The 16795-nt window shown below is 43.6% G+C and overlaps 1 protein-coding gene across 1 annotated transcript in view; it reads right to left on the bottom strand.

Moving 5' to 3' along the window:
* Positions 1 to 16795, bottom strand: part of SLC35D3 (solute carrier family 35 member D3) — a 325732-nt gene that overhangs the window by 255771 nt on the left and 53166 nt on the right. The gene's annotated exons all lie outside the window — the stretch shown is intronic.

The raw sequence follows: 16795 nt of genomic DNA, 5'->3' as shown, positions 1-16795 counted from the left end.
ACTCCACACTCCACACCCCCCCAAAATACCCCTGTGGATGCCGATGAACATGGCACCGAATTTTGAAGGCCTGTTGTGCTGGCATTGAGAACCGAGTGGTCTGCTGTGCTTCATCGCTTCCCCATCAGTGGTTTGGAACACAAAACGTAGTTGAATAAATAATCTAGAGGCACTATCTGGTTTTGGTGTTCATTTTGGCACACTCCCCGATGGCTCAGCAGAAGAACCCACTTAACCAGCTTGGACAAGAGCTAAGTCCTAGGCTTGGTTCTGCTCTTAGAGTTTGCGTATCGTAGGAACAGCTTGGTTATCGGTACAATCAGCAGTGTGATTTCTGTTATGGAACTTGCATGCCTTTCCCACGGGGCTCCTAAGGTTTTAAACAGATGTTAAATGGCAGGGTGTGTCAGGCCAACTAAGGATGCCAAGATGTAACAAGTGCTGACTTACGCCACACACCTTACTGAGAAATACTGGTGTTTTGAAGGCGAAAAATGCCACTGCTCAGTTATGGCACCACAAGTCCAGGCTTGTGGAAGGCAATTGGGGTAAGCCCATAAACCACTTTCTCCTGCAAAGGTAGGCGGGGTGGGAAAAGACTGTCACTGTACACTGCTAGAGTTACAAATCAAGGCTGCAAGTCTACCGTCAGGTTCGGGCAGCCTTCCTCTGAATGCTTCTTCCTGGGGAACCATAGTGGAAGAGGACTCTTGTGCTCTTGTCCTGCACAAGACAGGAGGCAGCTGGTTGGCCACTGTGGAAAATGGGGTGGTGGACACAGACAGGCCTTTGGTCTGATGCAGCAATCATCGAGAATTATACCTAAATTAGCAGTGATACCAAACAAAAACCGGCGAGGCATCAACAAAAAAGAAAAGCCAATAGAATTACAGTGGTACCTCAGGTTACATACGCTTCAGGTTACATACCCTTCAGGTTACAGACTCTGCTAACCCAGAAATAGTACCTCGGGTTAAGAACTTTGCTTCAGGATGAGAACAGAAATTGGTGCTGGGTGGGTGAAGGGTTCAGCACACGATGAGAACCTAGATACATTTTCAGGACACCAGCGTTAAAACACTCCCCCGCTTTGTGTGAGCTCTCTCTCCCCTTGACAGGAAGGTAACAAAATGCACAGAGGCAGCCCATGTTTCTTCACCCAGTTATGAAATGAGAACAACTATACAGTGGTGCCTCGCAAGACGAAATTAATTCGTTCCGCAAGTTTTTTCTTCTTGCGAGTTTTTCGTCTTGCGATGCACGGTTTCCCATAGGAATGCATTGAAAATCAATTAATGCGTTCCTAAGGAAACCGCCTTCAGACCAGGTCCGGGGACAGTCTGTCCCCCAACCTCTTCTGAAGGCTGGGGGGGGGGGGGACAAGGGCTTTTCTTCCCACCCCCAGCATTTTAAAAAACCCCGGGACAGCGGAGGACTTCTCCGCTGTCCGGGGCGATCTTAAAATGCTGGCGGGCGGCATTTTAAAATCGCCCGGGACAGCGGAGGACTTCTCCGCTGTCCGGGGCGATGTAAAAGCCCCTGGGAAGGCAGGCAGGGGGGGACAAAGACTTTTGCCCCCCGCCCGCCTTCAGAAGAGGTCCTGGACCTCTTCTGAAGGCGGGCGGGGGGCGAAAGTCTTTGGCCCCCCCGCCTGCCTTCAAAAGCCGTCCGGGAAGGTAGGCAGGGGGGAGCCCACCCCCGCCTGTCTTCAAAAGCCGTCCGGGACAGCGGAGAAAGGCGCTGCCTTTCTCCGCTCTCCCGGGAAGGCAGGCAGGGGGGAGCAAAGACTTTCGCCCCCCGCCCGCCTTCAGAAGAGGTCCTGGACCTCTTCTGAAGGCGGGCGGGGGGCGAAAGTCTTTGCTCCCCCCCTGCCTGCCTTCAAAAGCCGTCCGCGATAGCGGGAAGCTCTTCCCTGCTATCCCGGACTGCTTTTAAAATGCTGGCGGTGGGGGGCAAAGCCTTTCGGCCCCCGCCGGCCTTCCTGGACCTCTTCTGAAGGCCGGAGGGGGGGAAAGGCTTTGCTCCCCACCACCAGCATTTAAAAGAGGTCCCCGGAGATTTCCCTATGGGCTTTCGTCTTGCGAAGCAAGCCCATAGGGAAATTCGTCTTGCGAAGCGCCTCCAAAACAGAAAACCCTTTCGTCTTGCGGGTTTTCCGTCTTGCGAGGCATTCGTCTTGCGGGGTACCACTGTATGTGAAATCAACAAAGCGTGGAATTGACCGTCAGATCTCTCCTTATATTCAAATTTTGCTCAGTCAGGGATGGGCTGGGGGAGTGAGTAAGACAGCTCTCCCTCTCTAATTACAAGTGTGTGTATCAATTTATCAGCTTTAAATCATTACATAATGCAGAAAGAACATAATGCATGTTTCTACTCTATATTGAGTAATTTGGCTTGTGAGCACACTACCTGTGTCCCAGAGCCAGAGGTTAATCTCTGTGAGCTAACATGCCTGTTGCATAGTCATGGTGTGGCTTTTAGTTAGGCCTAAGCCAAAACTAGGCACAGTTTCCAGGAATACTCACCATTTTGAGCAGGGCCATTTGAGTTAAGCTCAGAAACTGCATAACTCCTTTCCTTCCCCAAGTCAGGGCACCATAATTTATATATCTGGGTATCTTTCAGGTTGCAGACACAGACTCACTTTTATAGTTTCCAGTCTCTATCAAATGCTATTCATGAAAGAACACATTCACAGTAGCATCATAAAATGCTAGACACAATTTTAGCATTAAAACCCTTCCACAGGCACACTTAAACATGAAAATAAATATTGGGCTGTATTCAGCCAAGTCGTTACTCAGAGTTGACCCAATGAAATTTATGAACCTAAGTTGTCTCCATTAACTTCAATGGGTTTACTCTGAGCAGGACTAGCATTGAATACCACCCATTGGTTATCCTACATAGAATCACTGAATTGTAGAGTTGGACGGGACACCAAAGGCCATCTAGTCCAGCCCCGAGCAATGCAGGAATCCTGCCCACAGCCATCCCTGGGTGGGCTCGAACCACCTCTGAATTTGCAGACTGAGTTATTAGTCCTTTAAATTGTACACTACTTTTAAGTCCTACACAACGTGGAGCTAATATACCTAGCATGTCTCCAACTCTGTGTTAAATCAATACAGCACCAATGCAATTATCACAGACAAACTGTCTGTTCATTCACACTTCATATAAATATTCCATTTCATACATCACTCTGTGCTTTGGGGGGGGGGGGCATTCATCTTCCTCTTGCCCATTTGGCTGGTGCAAGGAGTATGTGATAACTTTACAATCAATTTGCCTTTCAAAACAAGAAAGAATCGTTCCCAGTGAACATCTTCCTGCTTTTAATTTTGTTTCAGATTAGAATCTTTACCCTTTTCTGAGACTTTGTCCCTAGTCAGGTGCAATCTAATCCACTACAAATTGATGTGATGCATAGTAGTAATTATTATTATTATTATTATTATTATTATTATTATTGCTAGAAATACTAGTCTACCTGATGTCTATTGCATTTTCTAATTAAGCCGCTTTAAAACCAGGAGAATTAAGCGTGCTTGTCTGCATGTGCCATGCCTGGAAGAGGAGTGACCCTCAGTGGCAAGACAGCAGTAGTGTACTCATTTCATAACTTTTTTCTCATCTTGATAGGGAAGACGGTCTGCTTTTCTACTTTGTCATAGAAGGGCAGCCTGCAGGTGAATTGTCCTAACTGGATGCTGGGAGGATGACAATTAACACCTGGTCCAGGTATGGTGATGCAAATGAACCCAGACAGTAAAGTTTGCTGGGTGAAACAGATCCAGAGCATGAATCACACTGAGTCTGGCACTCAGGACTGCACACCTGTATGTGCAGCACTGAAATGACAGGCTGCGTCCTTGAGTATGACTAATTACCAGTCTGGGATGGAGTGGAGATTTAATCTACCCTGACCAGGGGGTCCAGGTTACCTGTTTTTCCAGGAAGGTATAGAGCCAAACCAGATGACTGCTTCTCCTTTGTGGCAGAAACACCTGAGCTAAAAGTAGTGAGATTACTTGAGCAATTTACTAGCAATTTTTTCCCTATATTGCTCTGAATAAGGGCATCTGACAAAGAACACGTAATCTGCCGACTTCCGGAGGTGGCGCCAACGGTAATGGCGGATTCCCTCTAACTCGGAGGGAAGCTGCTCCACAAAAATCGGGTCTGACACCGCTTCGGCGCAGCGGGGACCCTTCAAATCACAGGCGGGTGAAGCCTGTGACCCTGGGACTCGGCGGGCACTGTTTGCGCCCCCCCCAATCTGCAAAGGAACCCGGCAAAGGGCTCCGGAACAGAGCGGGGAAGTGGCGCTGTGCTGTGAGTCGTCTGCTTCTTTTGTGGAGTGAAGCCACGTAGCTGTTGCCGGAGAGCGCTGCCTTTTTTCCTGGACAATTCGGACTTTAAAATAAACACCCGTGAGTACTTAGAATTTGAACAAATGGGACAGTAAATGAAGATTTGCGAAAAGGACAGAATTGGATTATAAAAAAGAAAAAAAGAAAAAAAATCTATTGAATTTGGTACGGAGCGGGAAGGGCTAAACAGGAAGTCACCCTTCTGTTCTTTTGTAAATAGAACAAAGCAAAGGCAATTTACACTAGAGCTTAGAAAATCGCTTTTAAAAGAGTGGATTCCAACATTTTAAACTGGGAATATTTTTTTTTGACTATTTGAAGGAGTAAAAGGAAGTTATTTTCGTCCTGATCCTGGAGCGGGGAAGTCAGGACTGACGTGAATCTATCAAGTTAATTGTGTGTGACAGATAGTTAAAAGAAGAAAACTCTTGTGACTTTACTGTTCCCTTTCGCATTTTAAAGGAATATATATGGATAAAGTATTTCAAGTATTTCGGAAATGTAGCAAAAACAAATATAAGTCTTCCCCCTAGGGGGAGCCTTTGAAACTGTAACTAATCTTAAGGACTTGACAGGTGCTACAAAATAACCGTGGGAAAGCGTAACAATGTTTTCAGAAGTCTGGGTGAGCCTGCTCTACAAAACAAATACTCTACTGGAAGAATTACATGATAAGGTGAACTGGATGGCCAATTCGACTAGAAATCTTAAACAGGCAGTGGAATGTTTTGACCAGACTGTGGGAATATATGTGGAGTCTATCCAGGACTTAAACCAGGAGTGTGTTTTGACAGAACAGGGGTTTGTGGCATCAAATCAGGAGAGTGTTTTGACAGAACAGACCCAACAGGAGTTTGATCCTTCGGATTGGAAAAAGGAACTTGGAAAAAACCAGATTTGGGAAGGGAAAGTTCGGTGTGGTCTGGAAATGGGGGGCTGGATCGACCCCCCTATGTCGGGATATCTGGACTTTTTAAATACGGTAACAGGCTGCGATATGTTTGGGTTTGTGGGGGCCCACAATTATGGAGGGCCCATGAAGTATGCTTTTAAACACTACATGGAATGCAGCGATGAATATGGAAAAGGGTCTGATCTGATGAGAAGGGATAAAAACACTATTAAGTTGGAGTTACCACGAGCAAGAGACTACAGCCACAAACATGAAGAAGAGCAGCGGAAGGGCCATGGAAGTGACCTGAGGGCCTCGGACATAAGGTTACCGGGTTAGATTGGGGAATAAGGACTGACAAATCCCGGAACCAGGAGGAAGGGACGTTGGATAAAGATTGGACTTGTTTATGTGCTTCTTTTTCTCTTTTCTAACTAATAGAATGTTTTATAAAGTTGATGAATGATAGAAAAATGTTGGAAGAAATTACCTGGCTTTAGTAAAGATGTATAAAGAATTATGAAAGAACATTATGAACACAAGAAGTTGGTAAAGTTAAGATTTAAATTTTAAACTTTAAGGTTTATTTTAATATAGAAAGATAGGATTAAATTAGTTTAGAATTTGTTTATGTCCTATTTTTTTGAAATATGGAAAGGAAAGGATTTGCTGGGATAATTAATAACTAGAATACAAAGGAAGGGAGGAGGAGGAGGTCTAAGAAAGAAGGTAATGACAATTAAGGATTTGAAAATAATGAACTTGTTTTGTTTTTTTTCTTTATTTTTTCTTCTATATTTTCTATTTTCTCATATTTGTATTTTTATTTTTTGTATTTTTATTTTTTTACCTTTTGTTTCTGTTTTGTTTTTGTGTAAGTTTTGTATTTTTCAAATTTCAATAAATATCATTTAAAAAAAAAAAAGACAAAGAACACGTAATCTGACATTTTACTTCTGGTCATTTTACACAGTAGCCAATGCACTAAAAGGTATCCATATTCTGTGCTGATGTGTTTACTAATGTTTACGTCAGGCATGATGGAAGCTGCAGTGCAACACCATCTGGGGGGCTACACCCTCCCCCAATCTCTAGTCTAGATGTCCAGATAAAATAGATACATAAGATATTTGAAAGACATCAAAAGACCATCAGAATGTACTGGTTCCTTACAAATAGCAGGAAGAATGGAAAAATGCAGTGCTTGGCTACAGCCATCCAGTGTCTTTGGCTTGATTTGTTTCTAGTATATCTCAGTGAGACTAATGAGTAAAGAATTGACTAAAGTCATTTCCAACTCCGTGAGAAAACTGAGCATTCAAAAACCTATCAGAGAATGAAGAGTGGCATTAGAATAACAGAATCATGGAATTTTAGAGTTGGAAGGGACCCTGAGTATCATCTAGTCCAGGCTTCCTCAACCTTGGCCCTCCAGATGTTTTGAGACTACAATTCCCATCATCCCTGACCACTGGTCCTGCTAGCTAAGGATCATGAGAGTTGCAGGCCAAAAACATCTGGAGGGATGAGGTTGAGGAAGCCTGATCTAGTCCAACCCCCTGAAATGCAGGAATATGCAGCTGTCCCATATGGAGATCAAACCTGCAACCTTGGTATTATCAGCACCATGGTCTAACCAACTGAACTATCCAGTTGTGGATGCATTACATGGAGTTTTATTTTACACAAACATGTTAGGATTGTGCTGCCCAGGCATGGTCATATGCCCAGCAACTATAGAGTGAAGTCCCTTAAAAATAATGGGACTTAACTTAGATCTGAATAAACGTATTTAGGATTGCTTTGTTAGGCTCCTAAATGTATGTGATGTTGGTCAAATGACTTTTGCACTTTGAAAATGTTGTCCCTTTCTAGCCAATACTATGGACAACATGCCGTAAGAGGCAACTCTCACCCACGATCTGTAGATAAGATTGATCCAAAAGTCTGTTTTTTTCCTACAGTGCAAACATACGTCAACAGCTAATCCAGTTTAAATAAGAAAACAATGTCACTACCGTATAGATTCTATTACCACTTTATCTTGAAGATTACCTTCAGATATCCTTTCCACAATCACAGCCGAGTTGCATAATGACCCAATTAAAAGCATGGCAATAGGCATCAAAGCCAAATGTCCGCAAAGTATCCCAAATTAATCTCCTGTGCATGTCTATCACACTGATTTCGATCAGCCTACTTTGTTGGGGCAGGTGTTGAGTACCTGATTCCTAGGCCAGTGTGATGTTGTTGAGGAGAAGAATCACACCATGTTGGTTTTCCACCAATACGTTGGTTTCCTATTAACTACAGTGGTACTTCAGGTTACAGACGCCTCAGGAGACTGACCCTGAAACTCCAGCAGCTGCAGAATGCCTTACGGGGTCCTCACCATGGGATCACATTCACCCGGTACTATACAGCTGCACTGGCTCCCAGTGGAGTACAGGATCAGGTTTAAGGTGCTGGATTTAACCTTTAAAGCCCTATACGGCCTAGGACCCTCATACCTACGGGACCACCTCTCCTGGTATGTCCCACGGAGGACATTACGGTCTTCAAATAAAAACATCTTGGAGATCCCGGGCCACAGGGAGGTTAGGCTGGCCTCAACCAGAGCCAGGGCTTTTTTGGCCGTGGCCCTGATCTGGTGGAACGCTCTGTCACAAGAGACTAGGGCCCTGCAGGACTTGACATCTTTCCGCAGGGCCTGCAAGACAGAGCTGTTCCACCAGACCTCTGGCCAAGGCACAGTCTGACCCCCTCCTTCGTTAATCCTCACAGAACTCTAGCCCAATGGTTGCCATTAATTTGATTTTGAATTGATTTTAGAATAAATTGGTTTTAGAATGCATTTCAATTAATTGATTGTGATTTTATGTAAACTGTGTTACTTTTATTGTTGTTAGCCACTCTGAGCCCAGCTTCGGCTGGGGAGGGCGGGATATAAATAAAAATTTATTATTATTATTATTATTATTATTATTATTACAGACGCTTCAGGTTAGACTCTGCTAACCCAGAAATAGTACCTCGGGTTAAGAACTTTACCTCAGGATGAGAACAGAACCGCGGTGGCGGAGGCCCCATTAGCTAAAGTGGTAACTCAGGTTAAGAACAGTTTCAGGTTAAGAACGAACCTCCAGAACAAATTAAGTTCTTAACCCGAGGTACCACTGTATGTTGCTCCGAATGTATACTTTATATTTGACTTTCTTCAGTAATGTTTTATTCTGGAGTGCTCTGTCTGGTGTTTTAATGTGTTGTAAACTGCTTTGAGATTTTTCTTCAAAAATATAAAGTGGTATAGAAATGAAATTAACAACATTCCTTTGGAGGGAGGCCTCTATTCCCACAAGCATGGTGCAGAGGGAAAACCCTTCCATCTATAATCCTATGTTTCAATGGCAGCTTCCTATGAAGGGGTGAGGTGGAACCACCATTTTCCAATTCATATCACTAGTTAGAAGCAGTGCTTTTTTCCTGGTGTACTCAGAGGTATGTAGTACCAGCACATACTTTTTTCCTAGAAGAAAAGCACTGGTTAAAAGTGTGGCACTTACTATAACAACTTCATGGTGAGTACCGGCACCTATTTTTTCAAGAAGAAAAGCACAAGGTTACAAGGGATGCTGCTTCATTCAGCTGGCAACTATACAGTCATCAGTGGTGCATATTTTGCTAGAACTGTCATGCATAATCCTATAATTATCTGGAAGATTATGGTTAGGAAATACTTTGACTTTCACTGATGTTCAGTGACAAAGCTCATATTGCTGCCATGCACTGTGCAATTGTTATTCTGTGGTAGAGCACAAGGAAGCAACACGTAAGCCAGTTCAGAGTGATATATTGTTTCAGCTACCTCTTTTGTAAAAAAGAACCCTGCCATCAACCAAGCAGAAAAGATTGCAGGTGTTGTAAATAAAAATATGCCCTTTTCCCTTCTGGGGTATCCAAGAGCCCATATAGAGTCCTTACATAGGTTCCCTATTGGTAGGAGAAAATAACAGAGGCCAACCAGAGAATATTGAGAAGCAAAGCAGCTAGTAAGCTTGATCTTTATTGAACTGTCGCAACAGGGTGCTCCCCTCACACGCAGGAGAGGAAGAGGACCCAGAACAATGGCCTGCAAGGCCTTATAAAGACTTTTGAAATTCCCCTTCTCTAGATCAAGACCACCCCCAGAAACATTATGCATACATCACAGAAGGGGTGTAACCTAAGACCACCCCTCCGATACATCCCCCTACATCACAGAAATTTAAATGTTGTTTTTCTCCTGTCCCAGTTTATCTCCTGTCTAGCAGGTTACTTGATTGGATTTCCTGGGGAGCCTGGCCATTCTTTTGTAGTGGTAAAATACTTATTTCCTGGGCCAGGTCACAGGCTCACACCTTATTCAAACAGACATATCCTTGAGACAGGATTTGTGAGGAAAGAGACAATGGGGAGGCTTTTCCAGTTTAACCTTGCAGAGAAAGGATTTGGCCAGTTTAGGAATCAAAATGGTTCCAGGTTGGTCTTCCTGTGTTGATCTATGTATGTGCAGTTATGAACATTACCATATATCTAAGACCATAAAATTCCTATCACACAGGTATTCTCATATTTCTTTGTACAACTTGGGCTTCTGACAATTAAAGTCAATGAGACTGCAATTTCTGCAGATAAGCAGATGGTAAGGCAATGCACTAAGAATTATAATAATCAGGAAAGAATGTTTCTGAGGTATGAATTTATGTTTGAATTTATATATGAATTTATGTAAAGACTTGGATTTTTATGGAGATTAACTACGTTATGGGCTTGTGTTCATCAAAATAACTAGAACCAGGTTAGTTGAGCTGTGCCATTGGGCTTCTTAGAACACATCTAGCTTTCTAGACCAAATCATATTTAATTACTGATGGTTTGCTTTGTGGAAGAACCTCCCACCACCAGGATAGGTTATGCCCTTCTAAAACATCTTCAAAAATCCATGTTTGGTGTTTGTACTATAAACGAATGGGACGCGGGTGGCGCTGTGGGTAAAACCACAGTGCCTAGGACTTGCCGATCGTATGGTCGGCGGTTCGAATCCCCGCGGCGGGGTGAGCTCCCGTCTTTCGGTCCCAGCTCCTGCCCACCTAGCAGTTCGAAAGCACCCTTAAAGTGCAAGTAGATAAATAGGTACCGCTTTATAGCGGGAAGGTAAACGGCGTTCCGTGTGCTGCGCTGGTGCAGGCTCGCCAGAGCAGGGTTGTCACGCTGGCCACGTGACCCGGAAGTGTCTGCAGTCGGCGCCGGCTCCCGGCCTCTAGAGTGAGATGAGCGCACAACCCTAGAGTCTGTCAAGACTGGCCCCTACGGGCAGGGGTACCTTTACCTTTACCTTTACTATAAACGAATGGCATTTTTTTAAATTAACTGCAGTGAAGATAACCATGGAATTAAAGAAATGATCTCAGCCTCTCATCATGCTAAACTATAATCTCCTCAATAAACAAATGTTCTCCCCATACCCCCAAACTGCCATAAAGTTACAGTTCAACAATGCAATCCTTTGCATTGTCTACAGAGTAGTAAGTATAATTGAGTTAAATTGGATTACTTCCAGGTAAATTATGTATGGAATTGCAGCCTAAGTCTATCCTAAATCAGGGAGGAGAACCCGCAAACCTCCAGATGCTGCTGGACTACATCCCCATCATCCCTTGATCATTGGCCATGCTGGCTGGGGCTAACATGAGTTGGAAGTCCAACAACATCTGGACAGCCACAGGTTCCCTACCCATGCTCTTAAGCACCACATTATTACTCGGAACTCAATGTTGGTTTGTTACTTCGGCTGGCAATACTCCTGCCTCCATGAAACATTGATTTACTTCAGCATACACTCTTATACTGCAAGATTTAGGAGCTGAAACAGAGGTTACTTTTCAATTGAACAATAGATAATGGATAGATATTTTGACTACTATCTCTGGTTCACACATGTCCATCAAACAACGTCTGGAACATTAGGAGATTATTGCAGTTGTGAATAAACCATCACGGACAGAATTTCACTGTCACCATTAATAATTTATAAAATGCCTATATTTTACTTCATGTATTTATTTATTTATTTAAAAATAAAGTTCATGAGTGTAGACTTGCATTCTAAAAAGGCACAACACCAAAGGAAAAGATAGGAAGGTAAAAGAAAACAAGAAAACTCAGGCACTAGTTCTTAAGTGAACTAAGCTTTTATAATGACCGGTTTGAATGAAAACAGTACATATAACCTAATGCCAATTATTGATAATCTTTTCAATTTCAATTTTATATTTTTGTAGCATAATTTTATAAACAGAAAACACACTTCAAGGCCTAGGTTTCACCATCACCAAACAAACCCATTTGCTATTACTACAAGTGTAATAGTAATCACTTTTCAAACAGTTATATACAAAGTGTATGCATAAGATCTCATAAAGGCAGTGTTTTATAAAGGAAGACAAGTTTGAATGAAATGTATCTGTTGAAATCCTTTCTGCCTCAGGAATATTAAATCAGGTGAGGAATTATCTACCTTATTCAAAAGATAACAACATATAATCCATTTTACCAAATTCTGATTTCAAACACATTAACGATTTCCAGAAGACTAATAGAAAATCGGATGGGGGGGTGTAGGATAAGACCCTTCTGTTAATGGATGTTTATGAAAGTCATGGCATGGCCAAACCATTCCTTTCATTCTTGTTTTGACTGCAAGATAAATTGAGTGGCAGCTGCGATCATTCTCTGGAGCTTCTGCTTGTTTAGTTGCCTGATTAATGGCGAGTGCTCTACTTAGTTTAATTTATTCCATCCAAGCCTTTATGTTCCCTTCAGCGTCCAAAGTAAAGTTTATGTCCAGGTGCACCTGCAAAATAAAATGGCTCCATATTGAAAACGACTGCTGTTTAACTTCAGACTGAGTCCCCATGGAGTTTGTTGCACAGAGACATGGACGCTCAAACTGATAATGGTTTAAAAGCTCAGATTAAAGGTTGCTTGATAATGGCTGCCAACCTTGGCTCTGCCTTAGCAGACAGCCCTGTGGAATGTGTTCTATATGCTTTTTAATGATAAAACACCCCTTTTCCTTTGAACAAGAATTCTACAGGCTGCATGGAGATTTCTAGATAGAGGGTTCCTTCCTGCAGCTGTCCTGAAGACTTCTGCTAGTGCTATAGCTTCACTATGTATTTCCTATGTATTTATTTACAATCTACCTTTCCTCCAAGAAGCTCAAGGCAACACACAACAACACGGTGAGGTTGGTTAGATAATAATAAAAAAAAGCAACTGGGTCATCCAATGACCTTGATGGCAGAGTGTGATTTGAACCAGGGTCTCCCCAGTTCTGCCCTGGCAAATCAGACCACATCACACAGGTTTTCAGTGCGTACTAGCCATCTGAAGAGATGCTTGTATCATCACCACAAAAGGAAATGGGGTTGTGATGCTAGCATTTCTGCTGCAAAAAAAAAATGTCAATTTTAATAAGTTCTTTAATAAGTTCAAATGGTGAAAGAACAACTTTTTAGAAAAACAACACAAAGCTTTCAAAATGCTGCTGATAGTTGCACTTCTTCCTACACCTTCCCACACATCCCTGATATTGTTTATCAGTGAACCAGAATGTTCTTTATAGTCAGCATATGGGGGCAACAGAGTCTGCTGACAGTGCTTATCAATAAGTCATTCTTATTCTCCCTCATACAGTGGTTTCCAAACTCATTGCTTGCTGTCTCACCTTAAGATGAGAAGACACTGTTACACATACTTGGATCTGTGTAGCTATATTATCAGATAGAATTCAAGAATACAATCCAACTTCAGGATATGAAGTTTGGGCCAGTGAGGGTTTTGGCCTGGGGAGATTTCAGAGGACCAGATACAGAGCCCTGGAGGGCTGCATTTGGCCTCCAGACCTGAGGTTCCCCACTGCTGATCTAATACATCTGGTCTAATACATCCTTTTGGTACAGAGCAGACCTGGAATCAGATGGGGAGTTCAAGTATCCCCCTTCAAAAAATCAACGTGTCTCATCACAAAGTATGCATTGACTTCATTTCTTCAACCCAGGGGACACCATCTTAGCATGCCTTGCTGTTCTGTCTCCGCTACCCACAGCTGGAGAGGACAGCAAAATCAGACTCTGGCCTCATGACCTCTGGACAAATGTACTTCCATCATCCACTTGTATATTTGGGTTAGTTCTGGTCTCTGGGAATTTAGCAATCTTCAACAGAAAATGGCACCAGCACCCTTGGGCAGCTGTCAGGGTCCCAGAAGCTTAGCAACACCATCCTGGAAATGAATGAGGAGCCAGCATGATTAACTCAGGCTGAAATCATGCCCCCCACAGGGAAAAGAAAACAAGTTGAGGTCCCTCACAAATCAGGGCTCTGTGTATGTGTGTGTGTGTGTGTGTGTGAGAGAGAGAGAGAGAGAGAGAGAGAGAGAGAGAGTTTGCACCTTCCCCCCATTCTCAATTGTACTGGAAAATGGCTCCCATTATTGCTTTTCTATTTGGGATCTTTTCAGGCTTTGTCTGTCCTATTTCATTGCCAAACACTTTTTCTGTGTTTATAATAGATGACACAAGTGCCTTGTGGAACTGCATGACAATGAAAGCATTCTTTTGGCAGCTTTGCTTTTTGAAATAAGATTGAATCACGATTGTTAAATAGGATCTAATAGTGTTTGATACCAAGCCTATAAATTCATGTCTAACAGAATCTGAGTCATCAATCAAATCTTTTGGCCAAGTTGAAAAACAATTTTGTTTTGACCCATTCAGCTTTTTCTGTCCCTGAAATCCCTTGGAAAATTCAGGTGGGTTGGTAAAACTGAAGGATAAAGAATTTAAAGTCCTAGAGAAGATAGTAATATTTTCCTCAATGTGAAAATCCATCATTAGGACAAGACCCGTCAACAGACATAATATGAAAGGATGGTTCCTTAGTGTAGCTGGGAGGAGGAAGTAGGGTTGTGATTCCTGCATGCAGGGAGTTGGACTAGATGACCCTTGGGTCCTTTCCAACTCTTCAATTCTATGATTCTATTTGTGCAGGAAACCTACATTCCCAGTGCAACATTATGGTCGCATAGCCACGATTTACACAAAGATGTGAGTCAATGTTTCAGTATGGACCTACATTTGCTCTCCAATTCTGCCACCTCCTCAGCCCTGTCCTCTACCTCTGCTGTCTCCTCTGAGCTTGATGAAATGACAATAGAGAGCTCAACAGGTCTCGTAGACTGATGTCCCCCAATCGTCCAGCTCCACTTCCTCTTTGGCCCCCAAAGAGGGAACATCTCCAGCTGCTTCTGGAGATGGAGAGGGTCGAGCTCCACCCTCAGGCAATGGGTACCATTCTGGTGCCACTGTGTGATATGAAAGTACAGTAATCACAACAATAATGTGGGTGCTTGCCTCCAAAGTTCCCTCTCTCCCTCACTTTGCATGGACAGTTGCCATGCAATGCACAGATCAGTTGGGCAAGCAAGCTGAACTGCCCTTCTCTGCACAGAATTGAAATGTTCCCAATTCTGCAGAAAAGTATAACTGGGAAGATATATTTCCTGTTCCACCACCTCTACACAGGTCAACCAGGGTGCTGACGAGGACCCAGAGGAAAATTCCCATGAGAGACAACAGGAATCCATCTGATTTCACACCCTCCTGGGGCCAACCATTTTACTAAATTCAGCACCCCTGCAGAAAGCAGAGGCCACCACTAGCTTAATCCTATCTAGATAGTGATCTGTCCATGACTTGGGCACTATACTGGGATGCTTCATCTGTGCATCACCTGTCCTGGAAAGAAAGCAGATTGAGATCATGAACTGCCACAAATGTTTCCCACCTAGCCCCAAGCATAGACCCTGATCACAACAGCACATTCCCATTCCTCAAACACACACACAATTCTGGATCTCCAGGTAATCTTATCCAAGCAGAGACAAAGGGCTGCTTAACAGCAGCAGAAGTTCTGCAAGAGTTCTGTATGCCACAAAAGTCCCCCTGCTCCTATACAACCCTATTGTTCATTCCTGTGCCAGCCAGCAACCTAGCAAGTGGGAATGAGCAAATGACACACCCAAGACGTATCTAATTTTATGCCAAATTAGTCAGTGAGAGAGATGCTGCTGGCCCTCCAGCAATTGGTAGAATATGCCTAACGGCACAATCCCATACACATCTCTACTCAGAAGCAAATTCTCCTGAGTTCACTGGAGCTTGTTTCCCGTAAGAAGGTGTGCATGACTGCGCTGATTACTCTGTGGGAACACAGGATCTGAGGGGGAGGAGTTACAGCTGAGAGGGAGTCCAGCTGAGGGAGGATTTGGCAACCAGCAGCAGTCAAACTTAGCTCAGTACAGATCTTGGGAGCTTGCAAACAGGGGCCTCCAGCTATTGGTAGAATATGGCTAACGGCACAATCCCATGCACATGTGTACTCAGAAGCAAGTTCTCCTGAGTTCACTGGAGCTTGTTTCCAGTAAGAAGGTGTGTGTGGCTGATTACTCTGTGGGAACACAGGATCTGAGGGGGAGGAGTTACATCTGAGAGGTGAGTAAGCAACCAGCAGCAGTCAAACTTAGCTCAGTGCAGATCCTGGGAGCTTGCAAACGGGGGGGGGGGGGGGTTTGGGCCTTCCCCTTAATCTCCCCTGCTAGAGTTCTGTCTCTTGGTGAGCATAGGACTGGAGGCATGGAAGGTGATGGAGCTGCTACAGTGACCTGTAAAAGCTATGCCATGTTTGTCATTGTGCCAGAGAACAAGCAACAGTACACTTTGTAGCAATTGCAAGCTGGCTGTCTTGCTGCAAGAGAAGGTGCAGTAACTTCCGCCTAGACACACCTCAGGCAGCAGGACAGCATGCAGCGTTACTTGATAGAGCTGAGTTGACTGAGACTGAGCACCAAGATAGAAGGGGTGGCCCCAGCATGGAGAAGGATTGCCCATTGCAAGAGTCTAACCCCTGGAGCAATGTAGGGTGGTTACTAATACATTTAGACCAGAGCAGACAATACTCTATCAACTCAGCTCTATATTGCCCAGTCCTATTTTCTGGTTTAAAAATGCCTGAGTTGGGTACGGAGTTGAGTCTGGCCCACTGCTTTCCCTTTGCGCAAATCACTGCCAACTATAGCAACCCCACTCACAATTTCACATGTTAAAGGAAATGTCTGCTTAGTTTGTCCTAAGCATATATGGTCTAACTTGTACATTTTCAAAGTTAGCCTTCACAATGTGCTTGAGTCATTGGAGGCCACTAGCAGAGACTCCCCCAAACAGCCCAGTGATCCAGCAGGTATCTAATGAATAAGCTATCCTGGAGCCTTGCAAATCAATACAAAACCCTGTACACATGCACATATTGTGCAGACACACACTGTTCAGTTGTGACCCATCACAGCTTACCAGTAGTCATTCACACGGAAAGTTAGACATATCTGGGGTGGGTGTAACATGTGTTGCCACCTTACTATGCGACT

This window comes from Podarcis pityusensis (genome assembly GCF_964106645.2).
Source record: "Podarcis pityusensis genome assembly, chromosome: 3".
Taxonomy (NCBI): Eukaryota; Metazoa; Chordata; class Lepidosauria; order Squamata; family Lacertidae; genus Podarcis; species Podarcis pityusensis.
The sequence above is the reverse complement of the archived record's forward strand: the minus strand, read 5'-3'. Positions and strand labels throughout refer to the sequence as shown.